At 38.3% G+C, this 22716-nt stretch overlaps 2 pseudogenes; both read right to left on the reverse strand.

Moving 5' to 3' along the window:
* Positions 1 to 5521: 5521 nt before the first annotated feature.
* LOC133241824 (olfactory receptor 8B3-like) lies at positions 5522 to 6447 on the reverse strand (annotated as a pseudogene).
* Positions 6448 to 14383: 7936 nt separating this feature from the next.
* Positions 14384 to 16103, reverse strand: LOC133240974 (olfactory receptor 143-like; annotated as a pseudogene).
* Between the last annotated feature and the right edge of the window lie 6613 nt (positions 16104 to 22716).

Here is a 22716-nt window from a genome sequence, read left to right on the forward strand (position 1 = left end):
AATCTTCAGCGCTCAGCCTTCTTCACAGTCCAACTCTCACATCCATATATGACCATAGGAAAAACCATAGCCTTGACTAGAAGAACCTTTGTTGGCAAAGTAATGTCTCTGCTTTTGAATATGTTGTCTAGGTTGGTCGTAACTTTCCTTCCAAGGAGTAAGCGTCTTTTAATTTCATGGCTGCAGTCACCATCTGTAGTGATTTTGGAGCCTAAAAAATAAAGTCTGACACTGTTTCCACTGTTTCCCTATCTATTTCCCATGAAGTGATGGGACCGGATGCCATGATCTTCGTTTTCTGAATGTTGAGCTTTAAGCCAACTTTTTCACTCTTCACTTTCATCAAGAGGCTTTCCTATAAATTGAAGACTATAAAACACTGATGAAAGAAATCAAAGAGGACACTAATAGATGGAGAAATATACCATGTTCATAGATCGGAAGAATCAACATAGTGAAAATGAGTACACTACCCAAAGCAAGCTATAGATTCAATGCAATCCCTATCAAGCTACCAATGGTATTTTTCACAGCGCTAGAACAAATAATTTCACAATTTGTATGGAAATACACAAAAACCTCGAATAGCCAAAGCAATCTTGAGAAAGAAAAATGGAAATGGAGGAATCAACCTACCTGACTTCAGGCTCTACTACAAAGCCACAGTCATCAAGACAGTGGCACAAAGACAGAAATATAGATCAATGGAACAAAATAGAAAGCCCAGAGATAAACCCATGCACCTATAGACACCTTATCTTTGACAAAGGAGGCAAGAATATACAATGGAGAAAAGACAATCTCTTTAACAAGTGGTGCTGGGAAAACTGGTCAACCACTTGTAAAAGAATGAAACTAGAACATCTTCTAACACCATACACAAAAATAAACTCAAAATGGATTAAAGATCTCAACATAAGACCAGAAACTATAAAACTCTTAGAGGAGAACATAGGCAAAACACCCTCTGACATACATCACCGCAGGATCTTCTATGACCCACCTCCCAGAATATTGGAAATAAAAGCAAAAATAAACAAATGGGACCTAATTAAAATTAAAAGCTTCTGCACAACAAAGGAAACTATAAGCAAGGTGAAAAGACAGCCTTCAGAATGGGAGAAAATAATAGCAAATGAAGCAACCGACAAACAACTAATCTCAAAAATATACAAGCAACTCCTACAGCTCAACTCCAGAAAAATAAATGACCCAATCAAAAAATGGGCCAAAGAACTAAATAGACATTTCACCAAAGAAGACATACAGATGGCTAACAAACACATGAAAAGATGCTCAACATCACTCATTATCAGAGAAATGCAAATCAAAACCACAATGAGGTACTATTTCACGCCAGTCAGAATGGCTGTGATTCAAAAGTCTACAAGTAATAAATGCTGGAGAGAGTGCGGAGAAAAGGGAACCCTCTTATACTGTTGGTGGGAATGCAAGCTAGTCCAGCCACTATGGAGAACAGTGTGGAGATTCCTTAAAAAACTGGAAATAGGACTTCCATATGACCCAGCAATCCCACTGCTGGGCATACACACCGAGGAAACCAGAAGGGAAAGAGACACGTGTACCCCAATGTTCATCGCAGCACTGTTTATAATAGCCAGGACATGGAAGCAACCTAGATGTCCATCAGCAGATTAATGGATAAGAAAGCTGTGGTACATATACACAATGGAGTATTACTCAGCCATTAAAAAGAATACATTTGAATCAGTTCTAATGAGGTGGATGAAACTGGAGCCTATTATACAGAGTGAAGTAAGCCAGAAGGAAAAACACCAATACAGTATAGTAATGCATATATACAGAATTTAGAAAGATGGTAACGACAACCCTGTATGCGAGACAGCAAAAGAGACACAGATGTATAGAACAGTCTTTTGGACTCTGTGGGAGAGGGCGAGGGTGGTATGATTTGGGAGAATGGCATTAAAACATGTATAATATCATATAAGAAATGAATCGCCAGTCCAGGTTCAATGCAGGATATAGGAAGCTTGGGCCTGGTGCACTGGGATGACCCAGAGGGATGGTATGGGGAGGGAGGTGGGAGGGGGGTTCAGGATGGGGAACACATGTACACCCATGGAGGATGCATGTTGATGTATGGCAAAACCAATACAATATTGTAAAAATAATAATAATAATAATAATAATAATAATAATAATTTTTTTTAAAAAAAGAAGCAACAATTAGTAATAAGGGAATAGACATGGGATATTTGAGGGGAAAAGCTCTACTTTCTCACTCTGGCTACCGTAAGCTTTGTGGAAGCTTCTCCTGAACATGTGCATGCCTGCCAGCCATGCAAAAAATATTTACAGTATCCTGTGACACACTATACTGAGGACTTTTAAGGTAGAATATTTAACTAAGAAAAATAATAGTTCAGCATCCTTTTCAGTAATGACAGGGCCAAAATTTTTGTATTCACAAAATATTTGTTTCAAGATGTCATTATCTTGCCAGCTGACCTTTGAGGTTTAGTAACTTAAAATATTTATGGAAGTACACAAAATCGGTAGTGATTTAATTGTTCCCAGGGCTTTAAGCTCTGTTGGCTTAACTTTGTTAAGTATCAAATAACTTTAGCTGGTGTCCTTCCCAGAGAAACCCTGTGATAATGGATTAGGTAGTCATTCCTCAAGGGGATCTTCTCAAACCAGGGACTGAACCCTAGTCTCTTGCACTGGCAGGCAGATTCTTTACCCTCTGAGACATCAGGAAAGCCTGAAACCCTGTGAGCTCTGAATGTTTCTAGGACCTTCCAGAAAGAAGAGGAGAGTAACAGGTAGGGGCTTTAATTATCCATCATTTTACTCTGTAAATTTCATCCTTCTAACTTGAATTCAAATTATTAACTATTTTATTACTTGTAGCTGTTGCCTTCTTTTTACCTGGTTCTAAATGTGACCACGATGTTTTCATCTTCATTTTCCCAAAGCAGTACTAATTTACGGTCATGTACTTTATAGTTTTACCAAAAATTTGAAGACATTTACAGTCCTATACAGAAAGGCTACAGTTTCAGAATAAAATGTTTCCCTAAGCCTCATGAACACATGGTCTCTTTTTTGTTGACCATGTGCCTTGCTGATGTCTGTCCTAATGACATGATTCTGGGCTCCTTTCTCACCCAGGTCCTATTCTTTTAATAATAGATACTTTCAAACATCCCAAATTCAGTTTTCTTAATTTTGCAGAAAAAGTAACCTCCTAATTTGAGTCAATCATCTCACCAATATACAAGCCCAAAATGCCTTCCTTTCCCAACCAAAGAAACCAATGAAACTCTTTGCTAAACAAGCAAGCATCAAAAAAAAAGGTAACACATGGCATGAGAGAAATTCTGTAATAAATAATAGTCAAGCTACAAGTTAAAAATATTTTCTCAAAGTACAGTCTTACTGAAACGGATAGAACAGAATGAATTTGATATAAGCAGTTTACAAATTAGTAGACTTGAAATTAGAAGGCTAACAATTTAGTCTAAATTTTTTTTTAAAGCTGTGACTTTAAATCATTAACCGTTCTGAACTTCATTTTACTATTGATGAAATAAATATATTTATATGATGTGCGTGTACTGGTTTCACTGCACAAAGGTAAAAAGAAAATACTTGCCAAAAGCTAGATTTAAAATATTTACAGACATAAAATGAATTATAGTCAAAGCTTGCCAGGGTCCAGCCCCGGCTGATCCAGGGTATTCGAAGCGGGGATGGCGTCGGTGAGGATCAGGATACAATAGCTTCAATTAGATATTAATTAGAGATGTAAAGAGTAATAGAATGAGGATAGCTCAGTAGGAAAATTCAGTGGAGAAAAGAGGCTGAGTAGCTTGGTTTACGTGGGAGACCAATAAAACTTCAAGACAAGAAGTTTGCACCACTTATGTAGGCCGCAGGCGTCCTTCCGTTCTCCTGAAGGAGAGGAGACACTGAGGCCTCCCCGGTCGGATCTTAGAAGCCCAGGCATAATTAGTAAGCATGGTGGGTTCCGCGCTCCAGATGGAGACTCAGCCAGAGTGAGAGAGAGAGCAACATGGGGAGACCAGTATTTCGAGAAACTGATCCCAATTCTTTTTTTTCCATGGTCTACTTTTATACACTGAGATGTTATGCAAAAGTCATGTGGGGTCAGCAGTCCTGACTTTTATCAAAGTCAGGTGCTTCATACAAATGTATACAGAGGTCTTAGGGGTGTTACATCATCTTCTGGCCAGGGGGGCCTGCTGACAATTTATGACCCTCTCCTTGTGACAGCGGTCAGTCAACCAGGACACTTACTTCTCCAGGGGTGATTATTCTTAAAACAGATGCCACCCAAATAAAGTTACATTCCTATAGGGTGAGGGTGTAGTGGGTTTTAGTTAAGGAAAGAATTTACTTAGCCTAAGGTCTAACGTGATTAATATCAAAGGTTAATACTTATTTCTTCTATATATTCATTAATGTGTGTAAGGGCAGGGGATATGGAGACTTAGCAACAAACATTGGCTCAACAAATGAAAAACCCTTCACAATACAATTTTTAATCAGCCCACTATACTTATACTACTGGTTTTCTAACCTTTCTAAGGAACCTGTTTTTAGAAGGTTTAAAGCATCTCGTGCCTCTCACTGTTGGGAGGCTGTGAGCAATCACATGTGGCCGGACAAGCCTGTCAGGCAGGCTAGAGAACCTTCAGAGGAGTTTGTAGGTTAAAACACTCTTGTCACGCCCAGGAGTTTTTATTAACTGGAGCTCTAAGTTAACTCCTTCTCCGAAAGAGGTGGTGGGGGACAGCCCCCCGTAAAGTCAGAGGTGTAGGTGAGAGCACAAAGTAGTAAAGTAGGCAGGCTCTGGTTATGGGGGTAGATGCTCGAGGATTTCCAGGGGGACTCCTGAGGCTCGATCCTGCCTTTGCGTATGTCGAGCCTCCTTCCTCATGACCTTTGCCACGGGCCGAGTGCCTCACTCTGGCCCCCAACAAAAGCTGTTTTAGAAACTTCAGTATCTGGCATTTAAAGGAAACATTTTTTCATAGAGAGTGGCTACATGGGAGTAGAAATCAGAGATTAGGATGCATGCTTCTAAAAGTAAGTGGCAGATAAGCACAACTCCAATGAAACAGTGCTACTCTAGTGTTATCTAGGTGATTTTCTTCATTTGTTGCTCATTATATCAGAGGTATCTCAAATTTGAGCACTTGACCATTTTATTTTTCCAGTAAAAACTAAAAGTTTGAAATCACAAAAAAGCACAGATATCATTTCTAATTTAATGTTATTATTTAATAGGAAAAATGGGGGAGGGGTAGGATATTGTGTAAATAGTTAGAAAAAGAAGTTCCAGATAGAAAAATTGGAAGCAAATTATTGAGAAACAGCACATATTTTCCTAATCATTTTATGGGGAAAAAAAGGATAATAAGGCTGAAACTAAAAATATTTAATTAATTTTTAATTAGCACAGAATCTCCTTGTCATATCAATAACTGCATAGAAGCATACTCTCTGATCAAAACCATCTAGGCAGGGTTTTTCTCAGAGCAAGTTTAACATCTTCGTTCCTCAAACTGTAGATTAAGGGGTTCAGCAAAGGAACCTTATTAGTGTAAAAAACAGAAGAGATTTTTCCTTCATCCATAGACACAGCAGAAGATGGTTTGAGATACACAAATGAAATTGATCCAAAGAAGAAACAGCAATGACGTGGGAACTGCAGGTGCCAAAGACTTTGGATCTGCCCTCTTTGGAGCTGATCTGAAGGATGTTGGAGAAGATGAAAACATAAGAGACAAAGATGGTGATACTGGGCACAATGACATTGAACCCTGCTATAATGGAATTTACCAGCTCACTGACATAGGTGCTTGTGCAGGAGAGCTTGAGCAGAGGCATGATATCACACATATAATGGTTGATGGTGTTTGCCTCACAGAAGGTCAGTCTCAGCATGCATTCAGTGAGAACCATGGCACCAGCAAATGCCATGAAGTATGAACCGAGCATAAGGCTGGAACACACTTTAGGGGTCATGGCAACATTATACAAAAGTGGGTTACAGATGGCCACATAGTGATCATAGGCCATTGAGATAAGCACATAGCATTCGGAAATGACAAAAAAAACTGAGAAAATAGAGCTGGGTCATGCACCCCATGTAAGAAATAATATTCTTCTTTGATATTAAGTTAATCAGCATTTTGAGTGTAAACACAGAAGAGTAACACAGATATATGAAGGACAAGTTAAAGAGGAAAAAGTACATGGGCATATATAGGTGTGAACTCAGCCCAATAAGGATTAACAAGCCCAAATTTCCCATCACAGTGACCATATACATTACTAGAAAGAGGAGAAGAGCGGGAGCTGGAGATCTGGTTGGTCTGTTAATCCCCAAAAAATGAACTGAGTCACAGAAGAGCCATTTCCTGGAGCCATTCTTCTCTAAGTAAATCTGTGAGCACAGGAGAAAAGGTTGACATAGAGGAAAAACAGCTTTTCTCACAGCAATTCTTCTCGCATAGTGATGTATGCACAGGGAATGACTAAAATTATCTAAAACTTGACCCATAGAATTTCTTTACCATTACCATGGAGATGCGAGACAAGAGTTTTCCCTTCTAAGGTGTTATAAACTAAGCAGCAAAAAATCACCAAAGTTTAACCTACAGAGTGAAGGGAACAGCTGCCATATGCAAACATAACTGTTGGGGGGGGAAAGGGGGCGGGGGAGGGAAAAGAAGTTTGAACCAGGACAGAATTTTCCTTCTCTCATCTCACCATTTCTTATTCATGCACTTGGACCCACCCCTTACAAGTAAATTGAACCCCGTGAACCAGAGTCCACTAGGCTCCTCTGTCCATGGGGATTCTCCGGGCAAGAATACTGGAGTGGGTTGCCATTCCCTCCTTCAGGGGATCTTCCCAACCCAGGGATGGAACCGCTCTCTCTCGGTCTCCTGCATTGACAGGCAGGTTCTTCACCACTAGTGCCACCTGGGAAGCCCAAAATTGAAGGCAGCAGCCCTCAGAGCCCGATGCTTTTCTCTAATGAAGATTAGATCTGATGGAGTAGGAGTCAAAGAAACTGTCTTATATAAGATCCTTGGTCTCCATCTCAAACAAGGAAAAGATGAATATAAATGGAATTCAGAAACTCACCCTCCATAATCCAGAAAATTCAAATTATTTCTTCTTATTATTGCTATACCCCTGATCCAGGAAGGTCAACTTCAGATTCATAGGTTTTGGTTTCTTTGATTCTAAGAAAATGCCACGTGCAATTAATCTCTGATATTTCCTGGAAAGTATACTCAGAATTATAGATCATCATCTTGAGTATGACTTTTCACTCTATCAAGGAGCAGAAAGCAATAACGGCCTCTATTAATACCATTCTTGCCACACAGTAAGTCACAAAAGATATATTGTGAGTGCAATGGTATAATGTACTCAGATATAAAAAGGGCAGCAGCTTCCTCAGTCTCTTCCCCCAGGGAACAGTTTCTGGGTGTAATAGGTAACTAAGGGGATTATATTTATACCTAGACCACAATATGTCTTTTGTTCATTATGCAATCAACATTTCATTCAAGTTTTTCCTTCACTGCAGGGATTGTTAACCCTCCAAGGACAAGCCAAAATTGACAACCATTTCCCATTAGCGACATGCAGAAGACCAAGCCCCAGAATCTCCTCCTCTGTATGACCACACTGATTCAAAAACAATTTCTGTACAAATTCCCTTCGTAAGAAACCCAAAACTTAGCTAAAAGGATCCTGCACACAGTTCGAGCATGATACCAGTTATGTTGAAGTTGTTAGAAATTTCAAAATAAACTCTTGCCATATACCTATGGTGGTCCAAAACCACATGACTGGAACAAACTTCCCCCAGTTCCCAGATCTTCCTGGGGAGAGAAAGAGATGTACAACACATTCAAAGCCCCAATTTTTCTAGAGGCTGTTGTGAAGACTGGCTTCAGGATAGCCTGTGCCAGAAAGCTGAGGGGACATAAGGTATGGCATAGTTTAGCTGCCTGAGGTGAGAGAAAGAACTGAGATAGCAGTCTGGGCTAGAATTCACCTCCCCTTGGCTTAACACAGCTAGCTGTAGAAAATACTTTTCCTACAGCTTCTCCTTGATTAAGGAAAATGTGCTCTGTACATCCAATGACCCGATTTATCTGGGGGCTGCTTGAGGAATTGACTTTAGTCTCCTTTGTTTTAAGAGCCTGATGGGATCCTGCTGCTGCTGCTGCTAAGTCGCTTCAGTCGTGTCCAACTCTGTGCGACCCCATAGACGGCAGCCCACCAGGCTACCCCGTCCCCGGGATTCTCCAGACAAGACCACTGGAGTGGGTTGCCATTTCCTTCTCCAATGCATGCAGTGAAAAGTGAAAGTGAAGTCGCTCAGTCGTGTCCTACTCTTAGCGACCCCATGGACTGCAGCCCACCAGGCTCCTCCATCCATGGAATTTTCCAGGCAAGAGTACTGGAGTGGGGTGCCCTTGCCAAATACCTGAGAGCCACTAAAAATAAAGTGGATTGTACTTTTACAAAGTTAAAGAGGTTTGCTTTTTCTAGCCAGGCTTAATGATGTGGGTCTTATCCAGTACGAAGCCAGTTCATGAAGACTAAAACAGGTTTCTATTTGTCTATATATAGACACAAATGCAGAAAGTCAAGGTAAAATGAAGGAAAGTCCAATTACATTTAAAAAAAAGTCTTTCCAAAAGAGCCTAAAAAGTGGCCTTAATGAAATGGATACATGATTTACATGACAGAGATTTCATTTAACTGCCATAAAGATGCTCATTGTAGTCACAAAACAATACATGAACAAAGTGAGAATTTTAGCGTTATGAATACCAAGCAGAACATTCTTTATGAATCTTTATGAATCCAAAAAACACGAAAACTGAAAGGAATAATTCACTAAAAATTCAAAACAGCAGACTAAACAAACTGAGGAAAGGAGTCTAAAATTTGGGGGGGAAAAGAATTGGAAATAATTCAGTAAATGGAGGAAAAATAAAAAAGAATGAAAAATAGTGGGTAAAGTCTAAGGGATTTATGAAAAATGTCACCTGGACCATATAGGCATTATAGAGATTCAGAAGAATAAAGTGAGAAATGAAGCAAAATGTTTCTTGAAGAAAAATTGGCTGAAAAATCCCTGCATCTGTGCAAGGAAATGTATATCCAGAACCAGGAAACAAAAAGGATCCCAAAGAAATCAACAGAAAAACACACTTTACAATCAAGTTATAAGAAATCAAAGACAGAATTTTTTTTTAATTGAAGTGTAGTTGATTTACAGTATGTTGTCAGTTTCAGATGCACAATATAGTGATTCAATATTTTGATAGATTATACTCCATTTAAAGCTATATTAAAATACTGACTGATTCTCTATCCATATATCTTTATTTTATACATACTGATCTGTATCTCTTAATCCCCTCCTTCCTTTACTGTCTGTCACCTCTTCCCTCTCCCCACTGATAACCACTACTTTGATCTCAGTATCTGTGAGATTGTTTCTGTCCTATTATATTAACTTTTTCCTTTTTATTTTTTATGTTCCATATATAAGTGGTAACACAATATTGGTAATTCTCTGCCCTATTTCACTAAAAAATATTCTCTAGGACCAACCACATTATTGCAAATGGCAGGATTTCATTATTTTTATTGGCTGAGTTATATATTATGCATATTAATATACACATATATAGTCCAGCTTAAAAAATATTATATATGATACTTTGTCATTAAATATATATATATATGTGTATACACATATATACACATGTATATATATATATATATGTATATATACATTTTTGCTGTTATTCGGTCACTAAGGGCATATCTGACTCTTTGCAACCCCATGGGCTGCAACACACCAGGCTTCCTTGTACTTCACTATCTCCCGGAGTTTGCTTAAACTCATGTCCATTGAATCAGTTATGTCATCCAACCATCTCATCCTCTGTCACTCACTTCTTCTCCTGCCCTCAATCTTTTCCAGGATCAGGGTCTTTTCCAATGAGTGGATTCTTTGTATTGGGTAGCCAAAGTATTGGAGCTTCAGCCTTCCAATGATTACGGGTTGATTTCCTTTAAGATAAACTGGTTTGATCTCCTTGCTGTCCAAGGGACTCTCAAGAGTCTTCTCCATTACCACAATTCAAAAACATCAATTCCCCTAGATCATTACCATTAAAGCTCATCACTTACTTTAGGTTCTCTTTTTATGTATATTATATGGGTTTGAACAAATTTATAATGACATATATCCACCATTATAGTATAATACTGAGTAGTTTCATTGTCTAAGAATTAATCTGTGCTCTGCCTATGGATCCTTCTCTCCCCTGGCAACTAATGATGTTTTTACTGTCTCCATAGTTATGCCTTTTTCAAAATGGTATGTAGTTGGAGTCATATAGTATGTAGCCATTTCAGATTGACTTCTTTTATTTAGTAATATGAATTAAGTTTCCTCCAGTCATTTCATAGCTTGATGGCTCATTTCTTTATAGTGCTATATAATATAACTGTCTGGATGTGCCACAGTTTATTTATCCACTCACCTTCTGAGGGGTATTTTATTAGCTTCTAGGTTTAAGTGATTATGAATAAATCTGCTATAAAGATCCATGTGCAGGTTTTTATGTGGATGTAAGTTTTCAATTAATTTGGGTAAATTCCAAGAAGTGTAATTTCTGGATCTCATGGTAAAAGTAGGATTAGTTTGTAAGAAATTGGTAGTTTGGTAAGAAATTGCCAAACTGACTTCCAAAATGGCTGTACCATTCAGAATTCCCATCACCCATGAATGAGAGTTCCTGTGGTCCCACATTCTCTCCAGGAATTCATGTTGTTTATATTCCAGATTTCAGCCATTCTAATATGGTGTACTAGTATCTCGTTTATTAAAAAGTATCTCATTTTATTAAATCATGATTGATTTATAATGTTCTGTTAATTTCTGTTGAATAGCAAAGTGATTCAGTTATACATATCTCTGTATATATATTCTTTTTCATATTCTTTTCCATTATAGTTTATTATAGGATAGCAACTGTAGTTCCCTGAGCTATACAGTAGGGCCTTGTCTATCCATTTCCTATATAATAGATTGCACATGCTAATACCAAACTTTCAATCTATCCATCTCCAACCACCACTCCCTTCCCCTGGCAACCATGAATTTGTTCTTTATATCTGTGTGGTTCTATTTCATTGTTGCTTTCATTTGCATTTTCTTGATGCCATATGATGTTGAGCATCTTTTCACATGCTTATTTGTCAATTGTTTATCTTTTTGGTTAGATATACGTTAAGGTCTTTGACTCATTTATAAATAACCTTGTTTTCTATTGTATAGCACATGGAACTCTGCTCAATGTTATGTGCCACCAGGATGGGAGGTGGATTAGGGGGAGAATGGGAACATGTATATTTGTGACTGAGTCCCTTGGCCATTCACCTGAAACTACCACAACACTTTTAACCAGCTATACACCAATACAAAACAAAACTTTGAAAAAAATAAAGAAAGCATCAAGTACTTGGAAGGATCTAGAGAATTTTATGGTTAGTGAAATATCTCATATAGAAACATAGAATAAGATACCAGTTATATGGGAATCTAAAATATAAAACAAAGAAAGGAAAAAACTACAGGTGACTAGCAGGGAGAGGGGCAAGATGAGGGTACAGGATTAAGAAATGAAAATTACTATGTATAAGGCAGATAAGCAACAAGGAGTTACTTTATAGCACAGGGAATTATACAATTACCTTGTAATAATTTTATTGGAGTATGATCTGTAAAAACACTGAAACACTATGCTGTACACCTGAAAATAATGTTATAAATCAACTATATTTCAATAAAAATGCATTTAAAAATAAATTCCAGCATGCAAAGATGTTTGTAGTTAGAAGATTATAATAAAAGAGTCTTGGACAAGCCAAAAGGGGTTAATACTATATTTTGAGTGGCCTGATGTAAGATTTCAGGCACAGGAATCAAGGGAGGTAAATAGAACTGGCAAGAGAACATTTAGAATGAAAGACCTATATAGCTATCTACTACTACTACTAAGTCACTTCAGTCATGTCCGACTCTGTGCGACCCCACAGACAACAGCCCACCAGGCTCCGCAATCCCTGGGATTCTCCAGGCCAGAACTCTGGAGTGGGTTGCCATTTCCTTCTCCAATGCATGAAAGTGAAAAGTGAAAGTGAAGTCGCTCAGTCGTGTCAGACTCTTCGAGATCCCATGGACTGCAGCCTACCAGGCTCCTCTGTCCATGGGATTTTCCAGGCAAAAGTACTGGAGTGGGTTGCCATTGCCTTCTCCAATATAGCTATCTAATCTTATCTAAATAATTTATTTCCAAAATATTTTGTATACAATATTTACATGATTCTGTGTACTCTTAAAGTATGTCTACCAAGTATTTAATTAAGAAGACTAGCAAGAACTCACAAAGCTATATGTTATCACAGTTTTTAATTATAAATAGGTCTATTTATACAAATAATTTTTCCAGTAAAAAGACAATCAGCAAAATCAATGAGAGCACCAACACTAATTTGACTAAACAAGCTCTTTCAAAACTTATCTATCTCATAACATTTAGCTAGATTTTTTACAACAAATACACATGGGGGAAAATATAGCTATAAGTACTGAATCAACTATGTTGGAAATATTTTATGACCATGGTAGATATTAAGTCAAATGTTTAATTATTTATTAAACCATAAATGAATGTCCAGGGAACATCTAGTAAGTCTGTTATGTTTGATGATAAAAAAGAAAAATAGGTATTTTCAACCTTTATCATATTAACATAATTATCTAAAAACTGAAAATATTCTTATATTTAAAGATGAATTATAATATGATTTTATTTACTAGATAACATTTCCAAATAAAATCATCAAAATTCTAATGTAAATATGTGTTTGTTTGTGGAATGTAATTTTTCTATCAGGTTTTCTGAATGAAATATCAATTACTGATCAAAAATTCTCTTTTAACTTATTTTATTAAAGTGTAGTTATGTACAATATTATATGAGTTACAGATGTACAATATAGTGATTCACAATTCTTAGAGGTTATATTCCATTTATAGTTATTATAAAAATACTGGTTATATCTCCTGTGTTGTACAATATATCCTTAAAGCTTATTTTATACATAACAGTTTATACCTCTTAATCACCTATCCTTTTATTGTTTCTTCCCACTTCCTTTTCCCCACAGATAAACAAATTTGTTCTCTACATCAATGAGTCTATATCTCTTTTGCTGTATTCACTAGTTTTTTACAGTTTTCTGATTTCACATATAAGTAATATCATCTTTATCTTTTTTGCCTGACTTAAATCACTTAGCATAATACCCTCCAAGTCCATTGATGTTGCTGTAAATGGGAATTTTTCATTCTTTTGATGGATGAGTAATATCCCATTGTATATATTTGCCACATCTTATCCCTTCAATCTGTTGATGGAGATTTAGGATACTCCCATATCGTGGCAACTGTAAATAATGCTGCACTGAATTTTGGGGTACAAATATCTTTTTGAATTAATGCTTTCATATTTTTAAGATATATATACAGGAGTGGAATTACTGGACATTTGGTATTTCTATTTCTAGTTTTCTGAGATAACTCCACACTGGAAAATTCCCACTTTCAAGCTCATTCAGAAACAACTCTCCAGAAGTTCTCTCTGGCCCTTCACAGTTCTTTCTTTTCTTCCATTTTTTTCACAAGATGAACAGTGGCTGCAAAAACTGTCTCTGCAATTTTATCTGTGTGATTCTGAGCAAGTCACAGAACTGTTTCCTCAGCAAAAAAAAAAAAATCGGATAAGGAGATTTATTTTTTAGACCATTTGTAAAATTGTATAACACATTATTTTCTACCGATTTAAATTTTCCTCTAATAGAGGGAAGGAGTCAAATTTATTAACTAAAAGAGTAAATATCAACAAGACAATGTTTCTGCCAAATACTTTTGTTTTCTTTTGAAAAGTGGGAAACACATCTTTCTTTGCAAAGGGGAGGCCCTCTTACATAGTTAGACAATGAATCCTGACCTTATGTTTGATAACATACTCTGTAGTCAAATATACCACTGTGCAACTTTTAATCACAATTACAATCCACTGATAGGCAAGTTGATAACAATTTCAATTATGTTTATGACAACATATCAATTGACCAATAAACTAAAAACAGGCATTTTTATTGGTGTGGATTGAGAATGGTAGATAGAATAGTTTAGCTTATTCATTCTCAAATACCCTCAAGAATAAAAGAATTATGGTTCAACAAATTATTCAGTTTCATTATCTATTTTTTTTAATGTGGCACCTAAAATACAGAACAGGAGCTATTACTAAAAGAAAATCCAGAAAGTTTTTGGGAATTTTTACATCTTTACCATGTCCACATTTTTGTCATTACTTCTCTGTGTTAATGGAGTGGTAACTAATGACAGCACTGATACAGGAAAGGGCTCTATGTAATTGAAAGCAAGAAAGAAAAAAAATGGTCAAACAGCATACTACTCTATGGCATACCTTGGATGAGCTGACACACAAGGGAAATAGTAGTGTTATCATCAGATGGGAAAGGTTATTGGTCCCTACTCTCCAAATGCTATGGGATCACTTAGGGCTGAGGATGACTCTCCAGCCAAATAGGCCCACAGTGTTACATTATGTGGCAAGAGAAGAATAGGCATCAGACATTAGACACGAATCCTGTCAAGAAGACATGAGGAAGACAAAGGAAAATGTGAAAAAAGAACGAGCAGGAAAAAAAGAAAGACAACAAAGAAAAGGTGGCCTAAATGGTTTGGTTTCGTTTGTAATTCTCTTCAGGATTTTCTTCACAGCAATTTTGACATCCTTGTTCCTGAGGCTATATGAGAGGGTTCAGCACGGGTACCACATTGGTGGAAAAGAGTGAGAAAAAGTTTCCCTCTTCCACAAACCCAGAGGATGCTGGTTTGACAGTGAGCAGCCCAAATCCATAAAATAGACCAACTGTTGTAATATGGGAAAACAAGTGCTCAAGGCTTTGGACCAACCTTTAGATGATGGTATATGAAGAATATTGGAAAGAATCAAAGTGTAAGAAATAAAGATAATGAGGCTAGGTACTATGACAACTGTCCCCACAACAGCAGAAACTAAAATCCTGTTGGCATAAGTGCTGCTGCAGGTGAGCTGCAGAAGCGGGAAGATGTCACACGTGAAATGGTTGATGATGCTGGAATCACAAAAGTTCAGCCTCATCATACACCCTGTGTGGACCGTGGCTCCAGGAAACCCCATCACATATGAACCAGACATCAGCAGAGAACACACCTGAGGGGACACGGCCATTGTGGGCAGCAAGGGCTTACAGATGGCCGCATGGCGATCATAGGCCATGGCTGTCAACACACAGCACTCAGAGCTACAAAAAAGCAGAAGAAAACGAGCTGAGACACACATCCTGTAAAGGAGATAGCATATTCTCAAAAATAAAGCTCATTAGAATTTTGAGGGTAAAGACAGATGAGTAATGAAGATAAATAAAAGAGAGATTGAAGACAAAAAAGTACATGGGGGTGTGCAGGTGTGAATTTAGACAAATTAGATTCATTAAGCACAAATTGTCCACCATAATGATCATGTAGTTCAGCAGAAACAGGAAAAACAGAGGTAGCTGGAGTTTAGGTTGTTCTGTCAATCCCATAAGGATAAACTCAGTCACAGAGGGCACATTTTCCATATTCAGTTACTACACAGTCGTGATCTGTAGGAACAGGGGCAGAAACTCAGATTCACAATGGACCTTCATGGACTTTCCCTGTTTCCCGAGTGAGAGCTGGATCTTTTTATAACCACAGGGTTGTCTAAAGAGACTCATCAAAGCATCCAAAATATAAGACTTGTAATGACTATTCCCACAGATTCCTCATTTTCTTCTTTCTGCCCTTACTCCTCTTGTTTGTCTCTGTGCTTAAAAAGTACCGGTAGACTCCCAGTGTCTCTGCACATCATTCTTCCTTCTCTTCAGGCTCTGTTCAGGATCTGGGCTGAAAAGAACAATAAATAGGTGGTGTTCCCCAGAACCCTCAATTTATACAGTCTGAAGTTTGAAAGGAATTGAGACAAAGGTGATTCAACCCTCACCTTCTTTTTCCTCGATGCCTCACTGACACTGAACCATAGGACTCCTTCTACCCTATGATGCTTAGAAGGTCAAAGTTTCTCACAAGGAAGAAAACAGTATCCATCACTGTGGTCATCAGTCTTTGACAAGCTAAGGGAACAGGCCATAATTTTTATATGAAAATTCTCCCAGAAGGTTTTCTTCACTTGCAAGGACAATATCCACCTTTAGTTCAATTCAGTTCAGTCGCTCAGTCATGTCTGACTCTTTGCAACCACACGGACTGCAGAAACCCAGGCCTCCCTGTCCATCACCAACTCCTGGAGTTCACCCAAACTCATGTCCATTGAGTCAGTGATGCCATCCAGCCATCTCATCCTCTGTTGTCCCCTTCTTCTCCTGCCCTCAATCTTTCCCAGTATCAGGGTCTTTTCAAATGAGTCAGCTCTTTGCATCAGGTGGCCAAAGTATTGGAGTTTCAGCTTCAACATCAGTCCTTCTAATGAACACCCAGGACTGTTCTCCTTTAGGATGGACTGGTTGGATCTCCTTGCAGTCCATGGGACTCTCAAGAGTCTTCTCCAGCACCACAGTTCAAAAGCATCAATTCTTTGGTGCTCAGCCTTCTTCACAGTCCAATTCTCACACCCATACATGACCACTGAAAAAACCATAGCCTTGAATAGATGGACCTTTGTTAGCAAAGTAATGTCTCTGCTATTTAATACGCTATCTAGGTTGGTCATAACTTTCCTTCCATGGAGAAAGTGTCCTTTTTTTAATTTATTTATTTTAATTGGAGGCTAATTACTTTACAATATTGTATTGGTTTTGCCATACATGAACATGAATCCACTATGGGTGTACACGTGTTCCCAATCCTGAATCCCCCAACCTACCTCCCTCCCCATACCGACCCCACGGGTCATCCCAGTGCACCAGCCCCAAGGATCCTGTATCCTACATCGAACCTGGACTGGTGATTCATTTCTTATATGATATTATACATGTTTCAAGTGTCTTTTAATTTCATGGCTGCAGGCACAATCTTCAGTGATTTTGGAGCCCAAGAAAAATAAAGTCAGCCACTGTTTCCCCATCTATTTACCATGAAGTATGGGACCAGATGCCATGATCTTAGTTTTCTGAATGTTGAGCTTTAGGCCAACTTTTTCACTCTCCTCTCTCACTTTCAACAAGAAGCTCTTTAGTTCTTCTTCATTTTCTGGCATAAAGGTGGTGTCATCTGCATATCCGAGGTGACTGATATTTCTCCCGGCAATCTTGATTCCAGCTTGTGCTTCCTCCAGCCCAGCATTTCTCATGATGTACTCTGCATATAAGTTAAATAAGCAGGGTGACAATATACAGCCTTGACGTATTCCTTTTCTTATTTGGAACCAGTCTGTTGTTCCATGTCCAGTTCTAACTGTTGCTTCCTGGCCTGCATACAGGTTTCTCAGGAGGCAGGTCAGGTGGTCTGGTATTCCCATCTCTTTCAGAATTTTCCACAGTTTATTGTGATCCATACAGTCAAAGGCTTTGGCATAGTCAATAAAGCAGAAATAGATGTTTTTCTGGAAATCCTGCTTTTTTGATGATCCAGTGGATGTTACCAATTTGATCTCTGGTTCCTCTGCCTTTTCTAAAACCAGCTTGAACATCAGGAAGTTCACAGTTCACATATTGCTGAAGCCTGGCTTGGAGAAGTTTGAGCATTGTATGAGATGAGTGCAATTGTGCAGTAGTTTGAGTATTCTTTGGCATTGCCTTTCTTTGGAATTGGAATGAAAACTGACCTTTTCCAGACCTGTGGCCACTGCTGAGTTTTCCAAATTTGCTGGCATATTGAGTGCAGCACTTTCACAACATCATCTTTCAGGATTTGAAATAGCTCAACTGGAATTCCATCCCCTCCACTAGCTTTATTCATAGTGATGCTTCCTAAGGCCCACTTGACTTCACATTCCAGGATGTGTGGCTCTAGGTGAGTGATCACACCATCGTGATTATCTGGGTCATGAAGATCTTTTTTGTACAGTTCTTCTGTGTATTCTTGCCACCTCTTCTTAATATCTTCTGCTTCTGTTCTTGCATGAATGGTCCCTTGGTATCTCTAATTTCCTTGAAGAGATCTCTAGTCTTTATCATTCTATTATTTCCCTCCATTTCTTTCCACTGATCACTGAGGAAGGCTTTCTTATCTCTCCTTGCTATTCTTTGGAACTCTACATTCAAATGGGTATGTCTGTCCTTTTCTCCTTTGCTTTTCACTTCTTTTCTTTTCACAGCTATTTGTAAGGCCTCCTCAGAAAGCCATTTTGCTTTTTTGCATTTCTTTTTCTTGGACATGGTCTTGCTCCCTGTGTCCTGTACAATGTCACGAACCTCCATCCATAGTTCATCAGGCACTCTATCTATCAGACCTAGGCCCTTAAATCTATTTCTCACTTCTACTGTATAATCATAAGGGATTTGATTTAGGTCATACCTGAATGGTCTAGTCGTTTTCCTTCCTTTCTTCAATTTAAGTCTGAATTTGGCAATAAGGAGTTCATGATCTGAGCCACAGTCAGCTCCTGGTCTTGTTTTGCTGACTGTATAGAACTTCTCCATCTCTGGCTACAAAGAATATAATCAATTTGATTTCAGTGTTGGCCATCTGGTGATGTCCATGTGTAGAGTCTTCTCTTGTGTTGTTGGAAGAGGGTGTTTGCTATGACCAGTTCATTCTCTTGACAAAATTCTATTAGCCTTTGCCCTGCTTCATTCTGTACCCTAAGGCTAAATTTGCCTGTTACTCCAGGTGTTTCTTGACTTCCTACTTTTGCACTCCAGTCCCCTATAATGAAAAGGACATCTTTTGGGGGTGTTAGTTCTAAAAGGTCTTCTAGGTCTTCATATAACCATTCAACATCAGCTTCTTCAGCGTTACTGGTTGGGGCATAGACTTGGATTACTGTAATATTGAATGGTTTGCCTTGGAAATGAACAGAGGTCATTCTGTCATTTTTGAGATTGCATCCAAGTACTGCATTTCAGACTCTTTTGTTGACTATGATGGCTACTCCATTTCTTCTAAGGGATTCTTGCCCACAGTAGTAGATATAATGGTCATCTGAGTTAAATTCACCTATTCTAGTCCATTTTAGTTCGCTGATTCCTGGAATGTCGATGTTCACTCTTGCAATCTCCTGTTTGACCACTTTCAATTTGCCTTGATTCATGGACCTAACATTCCAGGTTCCTATGCAATATTGCTCTTTACAGCATAAGACCTTGCTTCTATCACCAATCACATCCACAGCTGGGTATTGTTTTTGCTTTGGCTCTGTCCCTTCATTCTTTCTGGAGTTATTTCTCCACTGATCTCCAGTAGCCTATTGGGCACCTACCAACCTGGGGAGTTCATCTTTCAGTGTCCTATCTTTTTGCCTCTTCATACTGTTCATATCCACCTTAATGAGCTCCAAAACAGTCAGTTGACTCAAGTAGAATTCATTTCATACACTGTAGTTCTGGGGAAATTGATTAGAAGCACAGAAAATAATTCTCTCCCTCGTGATTTCCTTTCAAGTTAAATGAGCCCACTGACAGTAGAAATTAATGGGTTTTTTTTCCATTCTGTGTCACAGATCTTTTGAGACACAATATACTACTCAGTTTACAATTTTAAAATAAGTATTCTCCTTAATCCCCAAGGCAGAGGAATGTGTGTTCCAATATTTACTTTTTTTATCATCTCTTGGAGTCTATGCCCATTTCCTAAAACAAAAGAATAGGTGGGGCATTGTTGCTTTACCATGTAGTGTTGGCTTCCAGGTACAGTATTGCAAATCAATAATAATTATATATTTATCCTCCCTCTTGAGCCTCCCTCTCCTCATCATCCCACCCATCCAGGTTGTCACAGAATGCCAGTCTGGGCAGTGTTCATATAGTGCTATGTAGCAGCTTCTCACCATCTACCCATTTTACATATGATAGGGTATATATGTCAATCCTATTCTCTCAGTTAGTCCCAACCTCTCTTTTCCCCTTTTTGTTCACAAGTTTTTTCTGTACATCAGTGTCTCCATTCCTTCCTTGTAAATAGGTTCATCAGTACTGTTTTTCTAGATTCCATATATATATATATGTGTGTGTGTGTGTGTGTGTGTGTGTGTGTTAATCCTGGTAGCTCAGCTGGTAAAGAATCTGCCTGCAATGCAGGAGACCCCTGTTTGATTCCTGAGACAGGAAGTTCCCCTGGAGAAGGGATATGCTACCCACTCCAGTATTGTTGCCTGGAGAATCCCCGTGGACAGAGGATCCTGGTGGGCTACAGTCTATGGGGACACAAAGAGTTGGACAAGACCGAGCAACTAAGCACAGCACACGTATAGTATTTGTTTCTCTCTTTCTGACTTACTTCACTCTGTGTAATTGGCCCTAGGTTCATCCAGCTCACTAAAACTGACTCAAATGTGTTCCTTTTTATGGCTGAGTAATATTTCAGTGTATATATGTACCACAACTTCTTTATCCATATACCTGTCGGGAACAGTTAGGTTGCATCTGTGTCCTGACTATTGTAAACAGTGCTACAATAAAATTGGGGTATATGTGTCTTTTTCAATTATGGTTTTCTCAGGGTATATGCCCAGTAGTTGGATTGCTAAGTCAGTGGTAAAGAACCTGCCTGCCTGCCAATGTAGGAGACATAGATGCAGTTTCAATCCCTGGGTCTGGAAGATACCCTAGAGGAGGACACAGCAACCCATTCCAGTGTTCTTGTCTGCCGAATCCAAAGGACAGAGGGACCTGGTGGGCTACAGTTCATAAGGTCACAGAGAGTCAGACACAACTGAAGTGACTTAACTTGCTTGAATCCACAAGGTTGTTTTATTCCCAGTTTTTAAAGAAATCTCCATACTGTTCTCCATAGTGGCTATATCAATTTATGTTCCCACCAACTGTGCAAGAGGTTTTCCTTTACTCCACATGCTCTCTAGCAATTATTCTTTGTAGATTTTGATAATGGCCATTCTGACTGGTGTGAGGTGATACCTTATTGTAGTTCTGACATGCATATCTCTAATAATGAGCTATGTTGAGTATTTTTTTCATGAGTTTATCAGCCACCTGTATGTCTTCTTTGGAGGAATGTCTATTTAGGTCTTCTGCCCATTTTTTGGTTGGGTTGTATATTTTTCTGAGAGTGAGTTGTATGAGTTGCTTGTGTATTTTGAAGATTAATCTTTTGTCAGTTGTCTTATTTGCAATATTTTCTCCCATTCTGAGGGTTGTCTTTTCATTTTGTCTATATTTTTCTTTGCTGTGCAAAAGCTTTTGCATGCTTAGCTGCTCAGTCATACCTGACTCTTTGCAACGCCATAGGCTGTAGCCTGGTCTGGAGTCCTCCAGGCTCCTCTCCATGGGACTTTCCAAGCAAGAATACAAGAGTAGGGTGCCATTTCCTTCTCCAGGGATCTTCCTGACCCAGGGATCAAACTTGCATCTTCTTCCATGTCTCCTGCATTGTAGGCAGGTTCTTTACCCACTGAGCCATTGGGGAAGCCCTAGTTTAATCCCATTTTTTTAATTTTTATTTTTATTTCCATTACTCTAGGTGGTGGGTCAAAGAGGATCTTGCTGTGATTTATGTCAGAGCGGTCTGCCTACATTTTCTGAGTTTATAGTTTCTGACCTTACATTTAGGCCTTTAAGTTTATTTTTGTGTATGGTGTTAGGAAGTGTTCTAATTTCATTTTTACATGTAGCTGTCCAGTTTTCCCAGCACCACTTATTGAATAAGCTTTCTTTTCTCCACTGTATAGTATATTATTGCCTCTTTTGTCAAAGGTGCCCATAGGTGTGTCGGTTTATTTCTGGGCTTTCTATCTTGATCCATTGGTCTATATTTCTCTTTTTGTGCCAGTACCATACTTTCTTGATTACTCTGACTTTGTAGTATGTTATGAAAGCAGGAAGGTTGATTCTCCAGTTCTATTTTTCTTTCTTGAGATTACTTTGGCTATTTGAGGTCTTTTGTGTTTCCATAAACTTGTGAAATTTTTTGTTCTACTTCTGGGGAAATGTCTTTGGTAATTTGATCAGATTTCATTGACTCTATAGACTGCTTTAGGCAGTATATTAACTCTCACAATATTGACTCTTGCAATCCAAGAACATGATATATCTCTTCATCTGTGTTGTGTCATCGTTCATCAGTATCTTGTAGTTTTCTGCATACAGGTCTTTTGTCTCCTTAGGTAGGTTTATTCTGAGATATTTTATTCTTTTAGTTGCGATGGTGAGTGGGATTTTTTTTCCTTAATTTTTCTTTCTGATTTTTTGTTATTAGTGTATAAGAATGCAAGGGATTTGGGGGTATTGATTTTGCATCCTGTGACTTTACTAAATTTATTGATTAGCCCTAGTAATTTTCTGATGGTATCTTTAGGATTTTCTATGTACAGCATATCATCTGCAAAGAGTGAGAGTTTTACTTCTTCTTTT

This window comes from Bos javanicus, chromosome 29 (assembly GCF_032452875.1).
Source record: "Bos javanicus breed banteng chromosome 29, ARS-OSU_banteng_1.0, whole genome shotgun sequence".
Lineage (NCBI taxonomy): Eukaryota > Metazoa > Chordata > Mammalia > Artiodactyla > Bovidae > Bos > Bos javanicus.